The sequence below is a fragment of the Canis aureus genome, chromosome 9, assembly GCF_053574225.1.
Source record: "Canis aureus isolate CA01 chromosome 9, VMU_Caureus_v.1.0, whole genome shotgun sequence".
NCBI classification, from domain to species: Eukaryota; Metazoa; Chordata; class Mammalia; order Carnivora; family Canidae; genus Canis; species Canis aureus.
The window spans coordinates 18,267,717-18,291,286 of NC_135619.1; the positions used below are offsets into that span (position 1 = coordinate 18,267,717).

Sequence of the window (23,570 nt, forward strand, 5' to 3'; positions counted from 1 at the left end):
GGCCCTGTGACTTTCATATCTTGCCTTAAATTGGTAGTTAGTTATCTCTCTTTTGCCTTTTCATTATCTTTGTCAAATATGTATTGATAATACCTAGCAACAGTCAATCAATTCCATAGTCCTTATAGGTACTTTTCCTGTTCCTCCCAAACATCTGAGGTATTGTACCGGTCAGTACATTCCCTTCTACTGGCATCTTGTCTGGTTCACCACCTATAAGAGTTCTAATAATTGCATTGATATGGCGTGCCAGAACCTATCAGTACTTCACTAACACTAGTGGGGTCCACCAATTGGACAGTGGATAAGCCAGCCTCACAATCCTATTTTATAGTCAGTTTCCTAGGATCATTCCTATGCCAGCTGTCTAAGTTGCCAACTGAGGGGATTTCCTTGCTAACTTGAAATGCCTCTAGTCATACTATAATTTCCAGTATACCAGTGTAACATAGATCTGTTGGTTTTCTCTTTTTTTTAAGATTTTATTTTTTTATTTGAGAGAGAGTGAGAGAGAAGAGTGGAGGGACAAGCAGACTTCTCACTGAGTGCAGGGCTCAATGCAAGGCTCGATTCCAGGACCCTCAGACCATGGCCTGAGCCAAAGGGAGATGCTTAACCAACTGAGCCACCCAGGTGTCCCCACATGGGTCTGTTTTTAGACTTCCTGTTAAGTTCTGAAGATGCACATGCCTATTTTGGTATCAATACCCTGAAATTATTGAAAATTATGAAGTTATTTTTCTTTTTCAATGATAAAACTTTATCTTTTTCTGGATAAAACTTAAAGTAGACTTATAAATTCCTAATCTTCAAAAATGATGATTTGAATATTTATTAAAATTGCATTAAATTTATAAGGTAATTCAGAGAGTGGTGTTACAACATGAAGTTTTCTCCCTCTAGAAACCTGATATTTCTCTCCAATTATCCAAATTTTCATTTATTTACTTCAGTAATGTACTATAGTTTTCTTTGATCTAGATTTTATGATGTACATTTACACACATGGGAAGAAGGCTATTGTGTATGAGTTTTTCTCTATTATATTTTGACATTTTACTAGAAAATGATTAATTTCAATGTTTTTTCACTGAATTTTACTAGTCTGGTTGCTTTTATTTATTTATTAGAAAAGAGTTGGGGAAGGGCAGAGGAAGAGTTGGGGAAGGGCAGAGGGAGAGGCAGAGAGAGAATTGCAGTTCAATTTGTCTCCACACCTAGTATGGAGCCAGATGCATGGCTAGATCTTACATCCCTGAGATCACGACCTGAGCCAAAATCAAGAGCTGGATTCTTTTTTTTTTTTTTTTTTTATAAGAGCTGGATTCTTAACCAACTGAGCCACCCACATGCCCCAGAACTGTTGCTTTTTAAAAGGAAGGCCTCTAATGTTTTTTTACCATTAAGTTTGGTGTTTGTGGTTCTTTTCAGATAAATGTTTCATATTCTTTTATCAACATTTTCTTTTTTGTGAGCTCTGCACCCAGTGTAGGGCTGGAACTCATGACCCTGAGATCAAGAGTTACATGCTTTACTGATTAAGCCAGCCAGGTATACCCCATCTTCCATTCCTAGCTTATTAAAGGTTTATTAGTTTATTACAGTTTTAATAAGAATGAATATTGCATTTAGTCAATTGCCACTGAGATATTAATAAATTAATCATTGTTTAGAAGATGGCTGGCAGACTGCTAGTCATCTGAGGGTAGAAGTATACTGAGCATTTGGGAAATTAATTACCTTTCTGTCTTTCTAAAATGCCCTCTAGGTAGAAACTCCCCAGAATGAAAGTACATGTACTCCAAACTGAACACACACTTGGAAGGGCTAGAGGAATCCACTGGGCAACTATATCCCTGTTTGAGCACAGAGAAACTCCAAGAAATGCAGACAGGAATGGCAGCAGCCAGAGATAAAGAAAAAGAGCCAAGGTGAAAGAATATTCTTTAATGAGTACACTGGGTCCCTATGCCAGAAAAGGGGCATCAGAGAGAGTGTACCTGTGTGTGTTTATCATGGCATTATAAGATGCATCACTTTTGGCAGACACACAGTTTAACTCCTCAAATAACTACACTTCGAAACTCTAGTTCCTCTCCTTATTCTTAGAGCCCATTGCTTGGAGAAAATGAGCTACCTTAGAAATTGAGATTAATGACAGTCTTCTCAAGGAAAAGTAATAAAAAGTAGACTTTCAAGTAAACAAAATAGATAAAATCTATGTGCACATTACTAACCCATCCTTAGTTGAAGCTCATTTGAAACTTAGGTCTTTATTATTTGCTGTTTATGTTGTATGCCAGTGCTTAATCAGCTTGTCTCTTTCTATGATTGGTTATACAGTTTCCAAAACAAACAAACAAGCAAACATTAAAAGCTGTTTTGTTTATAGGGTAAATGTATCTTTATTCCCTCTTCTATTAAAAATGTAAGCCAGCCCGGTCTTTTTTTCACTTGCCAAGGAATCAAGGCAGCCAAGAAGCTCTGGGAAAACAGGGACACTTCCCTTCTGGTTCTACCCATTTTATGCAGCTGCAGGATCAGGAATGCCAGGGGATCTTTTAAAAGGTGTCAAAGGAAGGTTTACTTTAGATCCCCTAAAAACACCTTTATTATAGGAAGGGCTTGCTCGGAAACTGAACCCTGTATCAACTTTGCTTTGGAAGGTCTCACTAAGAAGATTATTGTGTTCTCAGATATTTGGGGAAAATAAACAAGAAAACCAGTGCTCTGGTGTGATACAGGGGATAGAAACAAGGGTATAAGCAAGGACCAGGTTAGTCAATAAGACCTGACAATTTGACTATCTTTTTATTTTATATTATGTTATTTATTCATTCATGAGAGACACACAGAGAGAGGCAGAAACCCAGGCAGAGGGAGAAGCAGGCTCCCTGTAGGAAGCCAGATGCAGAACTCGATCCCTGCGATCACAACCTGAGCCAAAGGCAGACACTCAACCACTAGGCCACGCAGGCATCCCTTGACTATCTTAATGTCTCTGGCAGTCATCTCCCATTCGCATTTGAATTTACATTGCCCTACCCTTATCACTTTTCATCTAGATAATTGAAACAGCCAACAACTGTACAGCCCCAGGATAACTTTCCCCACCTACCTGCCTTCTGTTCTCAGAGTATCTTCCTTCAATGCAGGCTGATCACGTCACTGCCTAACTAAACCCCCTTACCTGCAGTAGCATTTTCCAAAGTGAGGTCTCAATTGGAATCATCTGGAATGCTGATTTTAAAATGCTAATTTTGAGCCCTAACACATCAAGATCAAAGCCTCTGGGTGTGTGGAATTTTAAAAAGCTCTCCAGGTGATTCTTTGCCACATTACAGTTAGACAACCCCTGAGCCACTATAAGTTCAAACTCCTCGTGGCATGAGAGAGCCTTCAGAATCTGGAACCTTGGCTTATTTTCTCAGCCTCATCTCCACCAATCACTCCCCATTTGTCCTAAAAAGCTGTACCCAAATAAACAACTTGTGTTTTGTTGAAACATGCTGGGCATGTCAGGTATCTGTGTCTCTTGATACATCATTGCCTTTTTTTCCTTTGACTGCTAAAACCCTGTGTATCCTAAAACTCATCTCCTCCTTGAAGCCTTCCTTGATGATGCTGTCCATAAGAGTGTCTTTCTTTCCTTGGGACTCCCACAGTTGGGTGCATGTTATTCTATTCCAGCACTCACCCACTAGGCTATTGCTCTGTAAATAACTGCCCTTCTTTTATATGGAAGCTGCTGAGAGCAGAGCCTGGATCTTATTTATTTTCAGCATGTTAGAGTGCTCAAAAGGGATTGACTGAGGGATTGAATGAGAATTACGGTTCTCATTCTGACCAGCACTGTCCAATCAAAATATAAATGTGAGCATTATGTAATAAATTTTTCTAGTAGCCATAGTAGAAACAAGTGAAATTAATTCTCCTAATATACTCTTACTTAACGCTGTCTATCCAAAATATTGTCATGTCAGCATATAACCCCCATTAAAAACTATTGAGATGGTTTATATTCTTTCCTCATACTAAGTCTTCAGAATTCTAGGGTATTATATGCTTAACATATGGCAAACCAGACTCACGTTTGAGCACTCAGGTGCTTAACAAGCACAGGTGCATGATGGTTACTCTATTGGACAGCATAGTTTGAGACTAGAGAGGATGCTGTCAAGGTGTATGTGCGAGTCTTCGCAAGTGAAAAAAAATGCAATCTAGGTCAGTGTTCATCTTTGGTGGTTACGTGACACTGGGATGGTTTTTACCAAGACTGTTAACCTTGCCCTCATTCACCTCACAGAGCTGTTGAGTCCAGTTCTGACTGATGGTCCGGCATACCAGCTATACACAGCCCACAAAGAAGCTTCAGGACAGTGAGCAGCTAACAAGCCTCCTTCTCTTCCAGGCCTTTGGAGCTGAAATGTCCAGATACACTACCTCTCTAGGGAACATTAAAGGCAGTAAGAATGCTGCATTCTTTGGTGTGTAAAGCCACACCCTCTAATGCCATCATTACGGAGGCTTTGGTCACCAAAAGAAAAAGCCACAGAAATGTAAATACAGTTCATTTGTAGATGCCATGGTAGAGGTAAGCTCCAGGTATCCACACCCTCTAGGGACATCATTCCATCTGAGGGAGGAGATTTTAAAAATGTCTTAAGCAGGAAACTTAGAACACTTCCAAGACATGAGCTGTTTGTCTTGCTCAGGCCTGTCTGCTGGCTCCCTCTAACTCAACCTAAGTGAGTGCCGAGCTCAACCTCTCCTCAACCTCTCAGGTCAGAACTAAGAAAAGAAAATGAATCTCCAAATCCTTGCCCCATACTCTGTTGACCTCAGTTAAGAAACCTGGTGCCAACTGGAACTAAGTGTAGGGTGGCACCAGCAGTCGACTTGGCATTCCCTGCCTGGCATCTTCTTGCTGGGCAGTGACTCAAAGTAGTCTTTCCATCTGCTCCCTCCTTTCCCCCACCTCATTTTCAATTAAACAATCAGGTACACAAATTAGCATTGGAACCAAAATGGTTTCCTGGGAAACTAATGATAAAAATCCCAGTTTTAAAACATTTTCTTTGCAACCTAGAGAGCAAAGCCATGTCTTTCAAGAGGACAAAAGCCCTGAGCCAGAGAACTCCACCTTATGTAAAAAAGTGTCCCTGACCAGAGATTCTGGAAGAGATGAAAAGTGCTATTTGAGGCTTTCAGAACATGCTTTATGTATTTTCCTATTCTTACTCCCACATAATCCTTGCTCTCCAGTCACTCTTGACTGTTTTTACAGAAATGAAATATTTCCTTGTTAATTAGTTTTCACTGGGGACCTCCTTCCTGAGCTCTTTAGAATGCAAGCAGCTGGAGGATGGGTCAGGATTTTTGCCATTGTCAGGTGGACCTCTCCATATTATATGTCCATCCAGAGAAGTATACCCCCTGGAAATTATCTCAGAAAAAAATTTACATTCCAATAATAATATATGCATTTTGTATGATAGTTCATAGTTTACAAAATGCCTTCATATATATTTCCTCAATTTAACTTCACAATAGTTGGAGTAGAAACAACAGGTTCAATATTCATATGAATATCCCTAATATTCAGTATTCATGTGAGTATCTGTAGAAGCATTCATTCAATTGGTGAATATACTGAGACCCTCTGTGTGTCTGGCCTTGTGGAATGCACTGGGGAACAGAGCTATCAAAACATTAGTTCTTGGGCAGCTCAGGTGGCTCAGCGGTTTAGCTCCTGCCTTCAGCCCAGGGCCTGATCCTGGAGACCTGGGATCGAATCCCACACCAGGCTCCTTGCATGGAGCCTGCTTCTCCCTCTGCCTGTGTCTCTGCCTCTCTCTCTCTCTCTCTCTGTCTTTCATGAATAAATAAATAAAATCTTTAAAACAAAAAACAAACAAAAAAAACCCATAGTTATTTCTGGGAGGAGCTGAGTCTTGTGGGAATAGAAAACAGACAATTAAAATCTATATAAACACTCTTGCAGATATGTACAGCATGATGAAGGAACACATGAGAGGGACCCTTAGTGCAGAATTTGAATATCAGATAATTTCTTAATCTGAAGAAATTAAACTTCTTAATAATGGAATTTCTGATATCCTAACAAATTAGTAAGGGAGCTGTTGCAGGGAGGCTTTCCCAGAGACCCCCAAATCACATACCACTGGCTGTGTCTTACCTGGAAGGTATAAGTATACTATGTATATAGTATGTATGCAGTGCACATACAGTTATAGTATGAAACCAGAATTTGTGTAGTAGTCATAACATTGGATATGACTCTAAATTGCCAGGCCTGGGGGGCACCTAGGTGGCTCAGTGGTTGAGCATCTGCTTTCAGCTCAGGTTGTGATCCCAGGGTCCTGGGATTGAGTTCCACATTGGGCTCCCTGCAGGGAGCCTGCTTTTCTCTCTGCCTATATCTCTGCCTCTCATTCTGTGTCTCTCATGAATAAATAAATAAAATCTTTAAAAAAAAATAATAAATTAATTAATTGACAGGCCTGATTCTTTCACAATATACCAGGATCTGTATGCTCTCCAAAGGAGTATTAGACTTCTGATGTAGAATAACTACTTCTGAATGCAGTCTCTGCTTAAAACAGTTTATAATCCCCCTTTATTGGCATTTTCTTCAGAATGTGGAGGTAATATTTCTCCCCTTTTTTCTCTTGTTTTCTAAATACACATACATACTCATGCTAAACAATCCAGTATCACTCAAGTATACAATTTAAAAAATGAAAGTCTCCCACAATCATCTACCTCCCTCTGCCATATGCTGTTGATAGTTTGCAGCATATCTTCCCAGGTTTTTATTTTTTTCCTTGAAGATTTTATTTCTTTGAGAGAGCGGGGGAGGGGAGCAGAAACTGGGGGAAGGGCAGAGGGCTTCAAAGGACAAGCAGACTTCCCACTGAGCAGGGAGCCTGATGTGGGCTCCATCCTGGGACTCCAAGATCATGATCTGAGCCAAAGTCAAACACTTAACCTGCTGAACCACCCAGGTGCCCCCTTTTCAGGGTTTTAAAAATGTATGTGTTTATACATTTTTTTTAGCAGAAATGTGACATAATATACATCGTATTCAATACCTTGTTTGAGGAATAGCTCTCTTAGATAGCTTTACATCTTGGCACAGAGTCAGCATTCATTTAAGTGACTGCATAGCCATTCATTATGCAGATGCACTATAAATTATTTAAGCAAACTTATGGCAAATGCTGGGCTATTTTTAATAGTTTTTCAGTTTTATACACAATGCTGTAATAGCCTTACAAACACTTATTTGCTCATTGGTTTGAGTATTTCTTTAAAACAAATCCCTAGAAGTTGAATTGATAGCATGTTCTTCACAGATCCTCAAGGGGGGCAGAGCTTTAACATTTAAGAATAACAAATCATCTAAAAACATATTTCAAAATACAACTTAACATTAAGTGGGGAGGAGGGGAAAGATTTACTGAGAAGCTACTAACTGGGAGTCAGTCACAGGGCTAGAAACTTGTGTTATCTCATTACTTCTAAAAATTCTGAAAATTATTGTTCCCATTTTAGGGATGAGGAAATTGTGACACAATTGTGAGAGGCTAAACTTTTCCAAGGTTACATAGTTATCAAATGGAAGAACCAGGATTGGAGCTTAGGTCTTTCTGACCTGCCTTTAAGTAGGATAAACTCACATTGCTGGTTTCTTGATTTAAACTCCAACTGACTCTAAAGAAAATCTCAAAAACGTTTTGATCAGTTCCAGAAATGCTGAAATAAATACACATCTTATCACAGACATTACACATCTGAAACATAAATTCTGCTATTAATTATAAAATGTCTCATTAACTTAGTCACCTCTTCTCCCTGTTCTTACTGAATAACAGTGCTGTTTATAAGAAAAATGCATCCAAATACATACACTTCTTTGTTCTGAAATCCTTTTGCTCTAGGTTTATGTAAATCCTGTTATTTAAAACATTGGTAAAGAAACAAGCTCATTATGAAGCCAGTTTGGCTACACCCTCCATTGTATTTGATGGAACTAACCTGTTATCGGAAGAGCCTATACTTTGCTTATTAATTAACCACCTCTTTCCTTTCAACCTGCCTTTGAAAATTCAGTTCTATAGTATTCTTCAGGGTTTCTTTCTGGGGCAGTTTCTTCTGGAAACAAAATACAGAAGTTATGAGATGAAATGGGTAACAACAAAAAGAAAGAGAAACCAGGAGGCCAAAAGAATAGTACCCAGATATTTCACCTCTTCTCTGAATGGTTGTCTCAATTGCTTCAATTTGGATCATCAGCTCACAAGGCAATATTAATGTTTTCCAATGTAATGTTTTACTCACGTAATTTGCTCTTCAGCACTGGGTTTTCCTTTTCTCAAATCTTTTTTGGCACCACTCTTAGGTGCTCCCTAGTCTCTGCATACCCCAGCTACATCCCTTGTCACATTGTTTCTCATCCTTCCTCATTAGACTGAGAGTTTCTTGATAACAAAGACCATTGCTCTGTTATTCTGCCCTGAATTCAGAACACAGCAAGTAGCACATGATTAGTGCTCAAGAAATATTTGTTGCTTGAATGAATATTTTCAGGAGCATTATTTCCCCTAAACCTTCAGTCAAAGAAGCACACTCCTGGGTTGGCCTGATATAAGTGATAGATACACAGTCACAACATAAAGTCAGGAAATTTGATGGCTGTTTTCCTCAAGTGCAGTCTGTTTTCATCCTTCACACATATGAACACAGAGCTCAGCACTGTACATTCACCCAGAAAGGATCCATTCATATCATAAGCATTAGTAAACAATGTTGATTTCATGGAAGATTTTGCAGGAATATTAGGGAAGGGTAAACTACTTAAAAGTCTTGATCAGACTCATTTGTTCTCTGAGGTCTTTTCTTTCCCATAAGCTTCCTCCCTCTATTATACAGGACAGCTCAGTCCTCCCCTGGCTTCTTTCTCTAGACTTCCATGTCCACACCTATTAAAACATCTGCCTTTCAGAGATAGTGGGTGTGTGTTAAAAATAGCATTTTCCCTGTCATATCAGCATTTTCAGTTATTAGTACTTAAATTCGATTTTCAACAGCTTTAAGCACTCTAATGTAAGCAAAAAATCTTGCTTCTTCCAGGCATACCATTTTTAGTTATCCCCTACCTCTCCAGTCCAAGGAAGAACTGGTTGTTTCTTATTGATGACCTCCATCTCACAGGTAAGTAAGATCCTTTGTGTTTGGCTGTCAGGCTCACTTCATCACCTCTTACACCTCATGGTTTTTAGCCCTCGAAGAAGAGGCCTTCTCACCCAAGGCCCTGACGTCACCACACCAGCTGAGGCAGAAACTTTTTTCACCTGATGGTTGGTGTCTCCTCTCTGGCCTTTAGGAAATATTCTTCTCCCTTATTAACTTTAACACTTATAATACAAGTGCAAATATATTAATTTGCTCACTGCTCACTACTATGAGTCAGGCACTGTGCTAAGCACTCTTTATACATCACCCTGTTTATTTTAGTTTTTTAAAGGTATTCATCTACAAGTTACTTTTATTTCTCATTAAATGAACACAGAGTTCATTAATAACAGTTATGTTTATTATACATATCCATCAGTGCAGCTTTCAATACCACTTGAAACATGCATGTCATCCTAGAGACGACTCAATTTTCCAGATACACATTACTGCAAAGCCATTATAATTTACTGAGGAGGTATTTGGTTAAAAAAATAAATAAATCATACTGTCCATCTGAATCAACTCTTGCTATTGGACAAGAGTTTAACACTATTTATCTGGTAATTCCTGCGTTAACTGGAATGTATTACCATAATTTTCTTTTATGTTAATGTAACCTTCAAATTTTGCAGAATTTTATAAAGTCATTCATTATTGTAGCAGATAGTTTAATGCAAAGATTGTACTCAACTAATGGAAGTCCAGCAAGGACTTTAATATTAGTCTAGTCTAATATTTTAAATTAAGCCAATTATCAATGAAAAACCCACTGACACATAATTTTTTGAAAATATGTTCTTATGGGGGCAGCTGGGTAGTAACTTAGTTGGTTAAATGTCCAATTCTTGATTTCAGCTCAGGTTATGATCTCAGGGTCCTGAGATCAAGCCCCGTGTCAGGCTCCATGCTCAGCATGTAGTCTGCTTCAGATTCTGTCTCTCCCTCTCCCTCTGCCCTTCCCCTTGCTCACACGTGTCTTCTCTCTCTCTCAAATAAGTTTTAAAAAAGAAAATATGTTCTCTTGAAGTTTCTATGTTTAGTCATGACAGTAAAATAATTCTTTCAAATTAAGACACTAAAGGGGCAATGCAACTCCCACTGAAAATGTTCTAAGAATAATTTACATTTCAAACAGTGCCATGTTACCCTAAGACAGCCCTGTAAATGGTTATTATTCTTATTCTTATTCTCGTTTCACAGATAAGAAAACTTAGGTGAGGGGAAATTAAGTAATTTCCCTAAAAGTGCTTAACTCACATGGGGTTTAAATGCAGCTCTGATTTCTAAGCTTATATGTGTGCTTTGATCCCACTCTCTCTGAATATAGATCCAGCATTACCTCCTTGCACCTAGGGCAATCTGAACATTCCCTTCTTCCTTCCTATCTCGTGTTGATCTAGAACTACTCAGAGGCCGTGACCTTACCTTTGCACTACAGGCCAACTAGGCCCTGGTCAACTGTCTTGCTCTTAACTCAAACTATGTAGCTTCCACTCACCATTGGCACAGATGGCTCTGGATCCCTCTTTTCCCTTTTTTTGTTTTTTTCATGCTGTGTCCTTGGCTGATGTGCTGTTATCTTTTTTCTTCCTCTTCAGTATTCCTACTTAATCTCTACTGAGAAAAATAAGATGCCAAACTCCATCAGCATCTGACCCAACCCCAAGAAACTTCCTAATTTTTCCTTATTATGTCATCTTTGAAAGGTCCCAGCAATTCTTAAAGGTTCCCTTTATTCTCTTAAAGAAAATAATTTTTATCAAATGTTAAGTAACTCGAAAAAGATCTCTATGTTATATTATTAAATGAGAAAGGCAGAGTGCACAAAATGGATATGTTACCATGTAAAAAGGATAGAAAAACTACCTGGCTTTGGTAGTTTTGAGGTGAAATGAAGATTTTGACTACACAGATGAGAAATAGGGGCAGGAAGGGATTCCACTATATAGTTTTGGTAATTTTTTGATATTTAGACCATATTACTATATTACCAACTTTAAAAATTATATGAGTGATTTTTTTAAATAAGAAATATGAGTAACCTTCCTGATGGGCAGGAGAAGGTGTTTTACAATAATGGTAAACAATCATAAAATATACTAAATGAATAAAATAGTTTTGGGTAAGACCAGAAAGACAATGAACCTATTCCAGAGGAACATTCAGGCCAATGAGTATTTCACATAAATCTGGTAATCCAAAACACCCAGCATTATGGGCAATTTGGACAATGGTCTGAAAGCAATCAGTTGAGAGTAGAAAGCACTGATACAGCTTTACGTGTCGTGTTTCTTGCACCACACATGCCTAGGGGTCAGGGACTTCTTTCTCATACAACTAGAACTCAATAGATATTTAGTAGTAATAGGAAAAGATTGCCACACAGAATCCCTTTAACTCTGAGAGGAGCAAGAAGCCATTTCAGTGTGATTTGTTGAGTCCTAAAAAGACAACAGAACCTTTTGGGGGCACAGTTTAGTTGATATCAACTCAATCTCTACTTAATAGCATAAAATAGAGGGCAGTTAAGTAAGCAGCTGTGCCCTCATTCACATTCCTAACCCAAGTCTTGGAGAATGGATAACTTGCCCTAGCCTACTCCAATATGGTTCGTAATACAAGTGACTTGAGGAAGCTAGGATCAATTTTCAGGGAATCCAAGAACTTTGCTGGCCTTAATTTGTTACCTCCCAAATATTCCTGAGCACATCCTAAAGTAGAATGAATCCCCGAAGCCATCCCTAGAAGTGATTGGTTTCCTGTTTTCTTTGGCTTGGAGATGACCAAGGGTTGACACCCCCAACCTCTCACATCAAGATCAGAATGGATTGGACATAACATATGGCCTTCTCTATGTTCAGCTCCATCTTCCTAGTATCTTGGGACCAGGATAAATGGCAGCTGGTTTCTGTCATATCTCTCTTGTAGCAGATGTGATTTCATCCAGATAGTATTTTAAGATTTAAGGGTATGGGGGAGGCAGAATGGGGCAAAAGGAGAAGTTGAGTTTAATTCAGTCACAACAGAGACTTCAGTTGATCCCTTGGGGACCTCTAACCTAGAGTGGCTCTTCAGAGCTTTCCAGAATTGAGATAAAGGAAGGAGTGGGCCTTCTATTATTGTGTAGATCCATCCTTGGATTTAGGCTACCAAAGGAAGGAGGTATAACCTGTTTGAGACTGCTCCCTTAGGCTAAAGGCAATTCCTGGGGAGGGACTCAGTTATGGAGCTTCAGCAGAAAACACTCTTAGCAGCTGAGAGAATAGCTACTTTGATTTACAAAGAGGATCTGGTACAGATGCAATGAAACGCCGGGACACCTGCACCCCGATGTTTATAGCAGCAATGTCCACAATAGCCAAACTGTGGAAGGAGCCTCGGTGTCCATCAAAAGATGAATGGATAAAGAAGATGTGGTTTTTGTATACAATGGAATATTACTCAGCCATTAGAAACGACAAATACCCACCATTTGCTTCGACGTGGATGGAACTGGAGGGTATTATGCTGAGTGAAATAAGTCAATCAGAGAAGGACAAACATTTTATGGTCTCATTCATTTGAGGAATATAAAAAATAGTGAAAGGGAATAAAGGGGAAAGGAGAAAAAATGAGTGGGAAATATCAGAAAGGGAGACAGAACATGAGAGACTCCTAACTCTGGGAAACGAACTAGGGGTGGTGGAAAGGGAGGTGGGCGGGGGGTGGGGGTGACTGGGTGATGGGCACTGAGGGGGGCACTTGATGGGATGAGCACTGGGTGTTATTCTATATGTTGACAAATTGAACACCAATAAAAAATAATTTTATAAAACAACAACAACAAAAACCCAAAAAGATCTGGACAGCACACAATGGCATCTCCTATGTAATCAAACACCTCTAAATGAATACCAACAAATGCATCATGGGTCTGAAAGCAGCTTGCAGTTAGCTCAGAGAATACGGTAGTATGAAATCTAATGGAGCTCTGCTCTGGCTGAATATGTTAGGAAAGTTCTTGAAGCCATAATTGTCTGTGTATGATTACCTTCTGACTCTGAAATTGCCAGTTCAGTAAGCGAAAGGAGGCTGATTAAAAGCCATATCTATTCTAAAACTCTCAGGGGCAGGGCCTCTCAGGGCTAATTCAAAAAGAAAATTCTTGCTACAGATTCTTCCACATTTTTTCCATTTCTCTGTATTCCATGAGCAGGTGGCCACTACCTGCAGCTGATAATTATAGACTTTATGCATGCCATACTATGAAAGGAGCTTGTGTGTGGTGCTAGGGCCGTTAGGGAAGTATGCAGCATATATCTGACCCTGTAAGAGGGGGAAATATCCTTTTGTTATGGGCCATAGGGTTTTCAAGGCTGCTATCCATGGCAAATGTTCACCATGCTCAAAGTCTAACGGCCAAGCATACAACCTTTTAAGAGCTTGTCAGCACAAAGTCCATTCACTGAAAGCCTTGGCTCTCCCATGCAGTAAGCAGGTAATCAGAGCCATATTGTGTTCCCCTCTTTGTAAAAAGGTAAAAGTTCTATAGCTTACACCACTGAAAATATTGAATGTTGCGCATTTAATTTTCAATAGTGATGATGGTGATAATGATGATGATGGTGATGACAGAGAAAATGCTGCCACAGACTTTGTAGATAAAAATGGATGTTTTGAACTTTGGCAAAACATTTTCTCTTCTGAGATGGAGCAAGGCAGCCATTTTGACAATAGCTAAGAAAATGACATAGCAGTTCTGGACAGGAATATTACAAAAGCTGTATTGAAATTACAAGAACAATTGAAACAAAGAATTGGCCCCAACCTGGGTAAGTATGCTCTCCTCTCTCAATCTACTCCCAATTCACATCCACTGATAGCTGCCAGACAGATGTTTATTTGATTATTCAGGATATTGAAAAATGTTGTATCATTGTATTGCTATTATTAGAATTTTTATTCATATTGATAGTCACTTAGGTAATTTATAATAAGATGTTCATAACCTAAATTAGATCACAAAGTGATGATAGGAAAAAGTGGAGTGTTTTCTATTGTGACAACAATAATTTTGTTCTTTCTGATTTCTAAAGTGATTACTTGAGACTATGCTAAAAAAATCACACATTATTTGTCCGATCATATGGATTTTTTGTAATTAGAGGCAAAAATGTGAAATTTTGGAAGTAGAGCTTACTTTTGAAGTTATTGACTACAAGTCCAACTTTTACAAATCAAGAAAGAGTCCCAGAGAACTGGAAATGCCCATGGTGTTACATTCAGGACAAGGATCCAGGCCTCCTAATTTTCTGACAGTCTTTTTTCCACTAGAAGAAACACATGCTCTGATTATTAATATTATACGTATATGTTGGTGGCACATTTTTTTGATTAAAAGAAAAGGAAAATCTAGATGCCTTTTGACTAGACCATATCCAGGATTATTTCTTATGTCCCAGAGAAAACTAAATTTGAGACTAAACTCTAACTTAATTTGAGTCTCAGACATAGATGGTTATTTAACCTGGACTCTGATCAAGCATATCAATGTGTGACTTCACAGACTGGGATTTCAGCATTGCTGGCTTTCATGTCATTGTGCCCAGAATCCTCATAGACCTTAGAGAGTGGTTATGACAGCAGCACCTAGTGAGACTTCTTTTTTTTTTTTTAAGTGCTTTATTTATTTATTCGAGAGAGAGAAAGAGAGAGAGAGAAAGAGACAGAGCCCAAGAGAGGGGAGGGGCAAAAGGTGAAGCTGACTCAGAGCTCAACCCGGGGCTTGATCCCAGGATTCTTGAGTTTATGACCTAAGCCAAAGGCAGCTGCTCAACCAACTGAGCCACCCAGGCGTCCCAAGACTACTGAAACTCTTAAAAGATACCAATATGTTTATAGATCCCAATGTCCCCCCCCCGCCTTTTTTTTTTCAGATTCCCACATAATGGGACACACTCACAAATGATGGCATGGATACATTTTTCTACTAAGAAGAGTTGAATTGTGTTCTGCTAAGGCTAACTCTGCAGATCTGGCTCTACATACTCCAATGTCCTAGAGAGATCAGAATATAAGTCACTTGTGTAAAATATCTCCCATCTTTGTAAGCATAGCCAATGCAAGTGGTGTAAAGATTTTTTAAATAAAGCACCAGCCTTTCTTACTTTCATTTCACAGGGTTTTTCCATGGCTGCTAATTCCTAGGGATGTAAATGTATGTTTATACATCTTGAGGGTCCAGTTTGGGAGGTGGAGGTATGCATGAAGATAAGGCATATTCTCTACAATGATGTACAGCCCATCCTAACTCGTACACCTACTCTGCAATGCAGGATGTTGATACATGCTGATTTGCAGACAATGTATTTATTTCTTCAAATGAGGGTATTGCAGATTTGTGTTGCTGGGGACAGATGACAGGATCTACCAGCTGAAACCTGACAGAGTACCAGTTGAGTTCATAATAAGCCTGAAAATAGTGCTTTAATGTGTATCTATCTCCCGGAAGGCTGCAGTTCCTTACAAATATCCTTCCTTTTTCTTTCCCTTTTCATTTATTCCAGAGTTTTCATTATGGGAAAGAGGGGTCCCTGGGAGAATGACTTATACATGTGAACCACAGCCCAGACATCTCATGGAAAGGTTCCATGGAATTGAGATTTTAGGATTAGTTAACTAAGGCTATCATAACAAAGTATCACATTCTGGATGGCTGAAATAACAAAGTTACTGTCTTGCAGTTCTTGAGGCTAGAAGTCCAATATTAATGTGTCAGCAGGAGTACTTCCTTCTGAGGGCAGGGTTCCGTGCCTCTCCTAGCTTCTGGTGGGTTGCTGGCCATCTTTGGTTTTCCTTGGTTTATAGATGCATCATCCCAACCTCTGCTCTCATCTTCACATGGAGTTCTTCCTGTTTGTCTGTCTGTCTGATATGCAAATACCCTATTTCCAAATAAGGTCACATTCACAGGTACTGGGGGTCAGGACTTTAACATCTTTTTGGAGGGACATTTTTCAATCCATAACAGAGCTTCTAATGTGGGTCCAAGAAAGACAATGGGAACCACTGGATCAGGCAGATACAGCCCTAATCACCCTGTTTTCCTACCTCCTTGAGATAATGCCTCATTCCCCATTCCTCCCCAGCCATATAGGGGCAAGGCTTTTTTTTTTTTTTTTTTTTAAGATTTTATTTATTTATTAATGAGAGACAGAGAGAGAGAGAGAGAGAGAGAGAGAGAGAGAGGCAGAGACACAGGCAGAGGGAGAAGCAGGCTCCATGCAGGGAGCCTGATGTGGGACTCTATCCTGGGACTCCAGGATCATGCCCTGGGCTGAAGGCGGCTCTAAACTGCTGAGCCCCCTGGGCTGCCCGGGGCAAGGCTTTTCTGAAGGAAAGTCTCTGTTGGCGGCCTATGATGGCATAAAGCTTCTTTATGTCTCCTGAGGCTTTCAACCTACTATCCTGATTCTAGGCCTGGATTTCTATGCTTCTGATACCCAGCATCTGCCTACATTTTTGATCCCTCGTGGTAGAGACAAATTGTCTGTGTCTCTGGTCCTTTTCATCTAAACTTATGGATGAGGCAATATAATATAAGGGTTAAGAAGTTGGGCTCTGAAGCCAGACTCTCAGCTCTGAAACTTCCTAGATGTGTAACCTGGACAAGTTGCTTAAACGGTGTTCCTGTGTCCTCATCTGTAAATCCATCACCTCCAAAGAGTTGTTAAGATGATAAAATGAAATAATTTGTATGAAGCAGTTAGAACCATGCCTGGCACATAGTAAACACTAGTTAGCTGATATTATTATTAACTTATTGCTGGCCCAGTGAGCTAGCCCTGGTTCTTGGAGATGCAGGAAGGGCAAGGGTGATGGGTGAAGTGCAGCATGAGGAGAGGCCCCCAAGGATGAGCAGTGGGGGAAACAAGTCCCTGTAGGGCAAGCATCAACAATGGGGAATCAGAGGAAGCCAGGACTCAGAAATGAAAGAGTAAATGAGAAGGCAGCAAAGGAGGTTAGCCTTATAGTGTAATGGTCAGCACTTTGGACTCTGAATCTAGAGAAGGCAGCAAAGGTTCAGCATCTGGGCAGCAGACCCTTAGAATGAGACGAAGAGTCTGAGAAAACAGTGCAGAGACTTCTTGTCTGCTTTCTCCCTGGAAGAATAATGATCTCAGAGTGTGGGCAAGCTTGAGCTTCAGCAGGTATACCTGAAGGTAGACCAATAGTACGTGTGTGTGTGTGTGTGTGTGTGTGTGTGTAAGCTGCAGGATGTTTTTTTTTTTTTTTTTTGCTCCATTACCCTTTACCTAAAGTACTCTTCTATTCTATGTTATATATTTAGTCTAAGAAGACTTTGGGGACCATCCTCTTTCTCACCCTTCAAGCTTTCTCTCTGTTCTCTCAATCTCAAACCCATGTCTTTCATCCAGAACAGCTGCCACCCTGGACTGCTCCTGCCAGCAGAAGTGCTCTGCTTGCAAAATTCTCTGTTTGGTTGTCGCTGTTTGGCTATTACCCCACTGCAAAAGAACAACTCAACAAATGAGTTTAAACTATTCACTTTTCAAATATTAGGTTAAGGCTATCTGACGTTTGATCAAGATATGGTGGATAAGAAATCGCTGCCCCTCCTAAAAATTTAGGTTATGATTCAAGTGCTCTTTTAAGAAGCATTTCAGAATGTTGACTGTATGCATTATCCCAGTGCCCAGCAACCGTGGCATAGCTACATTCATCAGTCTTTTGTGATGAGAGATGTATATAAGTGAAGCATTTGGTCATTCAAAAAAGCATCAACCTTCTCCTGACCCTGCTATTCCCTTAAGGTACCACCCTATCTCTCACTTTCTCTCTACTCCCCAAATTGTCAAGAAGCAAGTCAGTACTCATTTTCATTGCCTCACCACTCACAATCACATTGGATTATATAATCCTTACTCATTGTGACCTTACCGTGCAGCAAAGTTGCTCCTTGGGGATTGTCATTACCTATTGCATCATCATATCCAAGGCTGCATAATAGTCTTTAACATTCCTGACTTCTCTATAGCAATGGAAACATTAAAAATCCTCTCCTCCCAAGGCTTCCATGACCCTAAACCCCTCTCGGCTTCCTGTCTCTCTGACAGCAATTCCTCTTGATCCTTCTTTAGCTCTTACTTCTTCCCCCTAAATGCAGGTATGCCTAAAGTATGTGTTCTCTTGCTCTTCTCCTGCCTCCTTATACCCTCTCCCTGGCTATGTCTAGTTAATTGGGTAAGATAGTGGGTTATGGGAAACACAGAATATCCAAGGCTAGGTATATTTAGCCATGAGATTTTGTGGAATCTCCTACCAGAAAATGTGAGCGAGTAGTAGTCCAAGCACCCACGCAGAAGGAACCAGCATAACAATGGCATGCTTGGCTGCAGCATAGGTTATGGGATGGGCACCAAGGTGCTGAACAGTAAGGTAAAGGAGGAATCCAAAGCAGTCTGTAGGCCAACATGCTTGAAGAAGCTTATTTCTAATGGCTCTATGTATCAGTTTTAATAGTGTTCCTGATTTCTCCACAGGATTTATTTTAAGGTTTATTTATTTATTTGAGAGAGAGAGAGAGAGCAGGGAGGGGCAGAGGGAGAGAGAGTCTTAAGCAGACTCAGCACTGAGCACAGAGCTCAACTTGGGGCTCAATCCCATGACCCTGAGATCAGGGTCTTGAGATCACAACCGGAGCTGAAACCAAAAGTCAACCACTTAGCCAACTGTACTCCCTTTGTACTCTTCTCCACAAGGTTTAGGTATCCCTTTATACTTCCTCATCAAGTCCTTATCACCCTGGATATGGTGTATTGTATATTTGCTAGTCTATATTCACCTCTAGACTGTAAGATCTGGAGAGTGAAGACCATATATATCTGTTTTACCATTTAATTTCCAACACCAAGATCAGGGCTTGTCCCACGGAAGATGCTAAATCAATATTAATTGAAAAAACAAATGAACCAGGTTTTTAAATTTGGAAACCAAAGAAGTGGAAAGTATGAAAAAGGAATCCTATGTAAACCAAGATAAAATTTGTACAAAGTGCATACCATATGGTGATGAAGCACCTTTAGAGGTGGGCACAGATTGCATTATGAACTTCCTAGCAGTCAAAGCAAAGGAAAAAAAAATCACTCACAAAATTCATAGTGCCTATTGAATTTAAAAAGAAAAGTTGCTCAGGTAAAACACAGCTTTTCCAATGTTGACTTAGAGAAATATCTCCATGGACTCTCACAAGGAATTACCATCTGGGTTATAGACAATGTGTTCCAGGGTATCTCTATATTAGACATAGTAGTGGATGCTGTAGAACTATTTTTAAAATGTCCTTCAATATAGGTTAACCACATACCTTAAATTTAAAGTAATTTTATGACAGGGAGACCAAGGAAATGTAAGTAAGTGCCCAGAATTCTGATGACCTGGCTTGATCCAAGGACAAAATTTAGAATATCTAAAATAAGATGTGTTCTGAGAAAAATGACTATTCCCTATGATATGATCTAAAACAAAGATTTCTATGGCCAAGTGTATTTGGGAACTAGTGCATATTCATGTCAGATTTCTCTTTTTAAGATACTTGCATGCACATTAACATATATTAATTAAGTGCTCTAAGAAGTCCTTCAGTAAAAGAACTTTGTCTAACCCAGAAGTTTTACCAAAATAATTTGATTCTCTTATAATATGGTACCTGTTTACATTTCAGGGAAATTTTAGCTAACACTTTAGTAAACAGTCATGTAGGGAAATTATGGACTACATATCTTCAAGCAACCCTATGTGAATACTGTTTCTGAGAACCAAGTCCTTGATAAAAATCTTGAAAAGAGTGTTACATTTTATTCCCTCTGGCAAAAACTTGGGAATGCAGATATTCTGTGCTGTCAATTAAAAATAGACCTTTTGCTGTGACAGTCAATTGAATAACAGGTCATCTAAGGAAAGTAGAAGCTCCTAATAATCTTGTGCCCACATCTTGCCCAGGGAGGACTGAAAGGCAGGCCAAATATTGTTGTAGGAAACATTCATGGTTCCAGTCTATTTAAACCCAGTGATACAATTTGAATCGATTCAGTGGAAATCAATCTGAAAATTTAAGTTTGTTTCAACTGCAGTAATGGATTTCTTTCCAAGAACTTCTAAGTGCTTCTAGAAGTGGTAAGAAACACACTGCTATTGTTATTGAAAATAACATCTATCGAATATCTTAACCAATGACCCTATTCTTTATAGGTTAATGTGCCAATAATTTAGGCTGCTTGATTTTCTCCACTGAAACTTAAGATTTAAGTTTGTGATCACTAGATCATAAAAAAAATGGTACAATACAGCCCTTTCTATCTAGGCAGGCATGCTTCAGACTAACAATACTGGGTAAATGTAATCTCCATGGCAAGAGGAAGAGAAGTGAAGTTTGTGTCCTGATATATTCTCTGCTTCTAACCAAGTGAAGGCTTTGTAGTATGTCAGAAAACCATCGGCTAAATGAGGGACTGGAGACACTCACAGTGCAAATCACCCAGGCAAAATGGAAGAGAGCCCTAAGAAGGAAGAGGAACACCTAATTTCTGTTTTGTTTTGTTTCTTTCTGTTACTAATCTCCTTGAAATTTCTAAAGTATTTCCTGCCTTAACTTACTAGGTTTAGTAGAATCAAGAAAGATAGAGCACCATTTAAACATATCAGATAAGTGAGCTAAAATGAATTTTACATTTCATTCTGGAGTTCATTATACTTTTGGCAGCAAATTTATCTTCCTAATTATGTTTTACTTAGGTTGAAATTAATTTTAATTGGTATTTCCTGTGAACACACTGAATAAGAAGCAGAAAAATCTGCCTGAAATTAAAAGTTGACCTTGAGCAATCCAAAATTCACACTTACTCTGGATGACCTCATTTATGCCCATGACTTCACCCTCCCTGATGCTCTGAGGACTTCCAAATCAACACATCTCTTCCAGCTTCTCTCCTGAGCTAAGCAGTACATCTCAACTAACTCTTGGGGAACTTCGCCTATATGTGACATGTGCAATATGAGATCTCATCTTCCCTGACATGTTTCACATCTATTCTCCTCTCCCCATAATCCCCAACCTCAGTGATTGGAACCCTCCCACCCAACTGCTCAACCTCAAATCTGGAAGCCACTCCAGATTTCTTATTCTCACCACCAGCTTTTCTTTTCTTTTTCTTTTTTTAAATTTATTGTTTATTTGTGTTCAATTTGTCAACATATAGAATAACACCCAGTGCTCATCCCGTCACCCAGTCACCCCCACCCCCCGCCCACCTCCCCTTCCACCACCCCTAGTTTGTTTCCCAGAGTTAGGAGTCTTTAATGTTCTGTCTCCCTTTCTGATATTTCCCACTTATTTTTTCTCCTTTCCCCTTTATTCCCTTTCACTATTTTTTATATTCCCCAAATGAATGAGACCATATAATGTTTGTCCTTCTCCGATTGACTTATTTCACTCAACGTAATATCCTCCAGTTCCATCCACGTCGAAGCAAATGGTCACCACCAACTTTTCTGAGACTAAAATCTAAATTCTTTGTCAGGGCTTTGAAAGGTCTTCACAGTCTAGCCTCATGTTTCCCAGTAAAGACCCTACTGACAACTGAGGCACAACAGATTTCTTCTCTGTGCAGAAGTACCCTTCTTCTTCCTAGTCCCACCCACTAAAAGCCAGTAATAATTCCTATTCACCTGACAACAACAACAAAAAAAAAAACAAAAAAAGACCCTTCACATTTCCTAATGCTCCTTTGTGGAGTAATACTGCCTGTAGCTGAGAATCACAAGTCTAGCCTTGCCCACCTTTCCAGCCCCATCTCCCACTATGCTCCTCCACAGCCTTGGCATTCCAGCCATACAGAAAGATTTACTTACCCCATGTGTGCTGCGCTCTCTCAAGCCAAACCTCTGCCATTGCACATGCTATTTCTTCTGTCTTCAATGCTCTCCTTTCAGCCCTCTCCTTACTAGACAAGTCAAAAGTCTATAAACCTCAAGATTCAACTCAAACTCCTTTCTCCTTTTGAAGTTTCCAACCACAGTGACTCTTCATCCTTGTACATTTAGGTGGTACTTACTGTAAGTATCTCCTCCTTTGGACAGTTCTAGACTGACCAAGCCTCAAAAGACCTGCCACACATACATCCCACTTTGAAGAAAACTCCCATCCTCATAGCTCTGCCATTCATAGATCCTATGACCACCTCACAACTGATGGCCCCAGAGCAGCACCTGGTATGAGGGCAGCCCTTCCATAGACAGTAATCCACGATATGTCATAGTTTTTCTTTCTTTTATGTCATAGTTTAAAAAGATGAGTTAGGCTCATTAGATTCTCTGTCTCTGTCTCTCTCATTTGTAGTAAGAAATACAAATAGAATGAGCCATTTGTCAGGAGCTGCTATTGCTGAAAGGTCATAGGGTAGAGATGCCACAAGGAAAAGGTAATGAGACAAAGTCTGTGTAGACATGAGAGAGATGGGGAGACCAGAAGAGTCACCCAGGTAGCACACTAGACTACCAGGACTCCTCTCCACCATTGTCCCCCCAGTCCTTGGTAGCACTGGTAATAGTATCAGGGGACCCCTGAGAAGAACAGAGAGAAAGCAGGGCACCAGGATTGCTGAGCAATGGAGAGTGGCCTTTATGATCAGAGGCAATACTTGGCTCTGACCTGCCTCTAGAGAGCCTCCCAAACCCCAATGTGACAGATCTTCTTTTTTGCACTATGCTGACCTACAGAAGAGAGAGCAGGCTGAAAGGAAAAGCTATTTCCTAGCTCTGCTTCCACTGATCACAATCCCTGTAGCCTGGGGCAAGTGTTTCTAGAGCACTTTTTCTTATCTGTAAAATGAATATTTTAGTATCTGTCCTGCTTGTGGTTCTACTGAATGATATATTTTTTTAGAGTTTTACTTTTTAAAAAAATAAGATTTCATTTATTTGAGAGACAGAGAGAGTGAGAGCCTGAATGGGGGGATAGGCAGAGGGAGAAGCAGAATCCTCCTGAGCAGGGAACCCCATGTGGGGCTGATCCCAGGACCCTGAGATGATGACCTAACCTGAAGACAGATGCTTAACTGTCCGAGCCACCCAGGCACCCTGGTCCTACTGAATGATTAACTGTATGACATTATGCAAGTCATTTGATCTCTGTGAACCTAGTTCCCCAGTTTTAAAATGGAGTCAGTAAAACCCATTTCTTTTTTCTTTTTTAAATTTTTTTTAAAGATTTGTTTATTTATTCATGAGAGACACACAAAGAGAGAGGCAGA

At 39.7% G+C, this 23,570-nt stretch overlaps 1 long non-coding RNA gene across 2 annotated transcripts in view; it reads left to right on the plus strand.

Annotated features, from left to right (window-relative positions):
• Positions 1-15,417, plus strand: part of LOC144320466 (uncharacterized) — a 69,846-nt gene extending 54,429 nt beyond the window's left edge. For both annotated transcript variants that reach the window (XR_013386038.1, XR_013386037.1), the window contains exons 4-6: positions 9,157-9,237; positions 13,840-14,072; positions 15,177-15,417. This is a non-coding gene — a long non-coding RNA (uncharacterized LOC144320466). The remainder of the gene's footprint in view (positions 1-9,156; positions 9,238-13,839; positions 14,073-15,176) is intronic.
• The last annotated feature ends 8,153 nt before the right edge of the window (positions 15,418-23,570 follow it).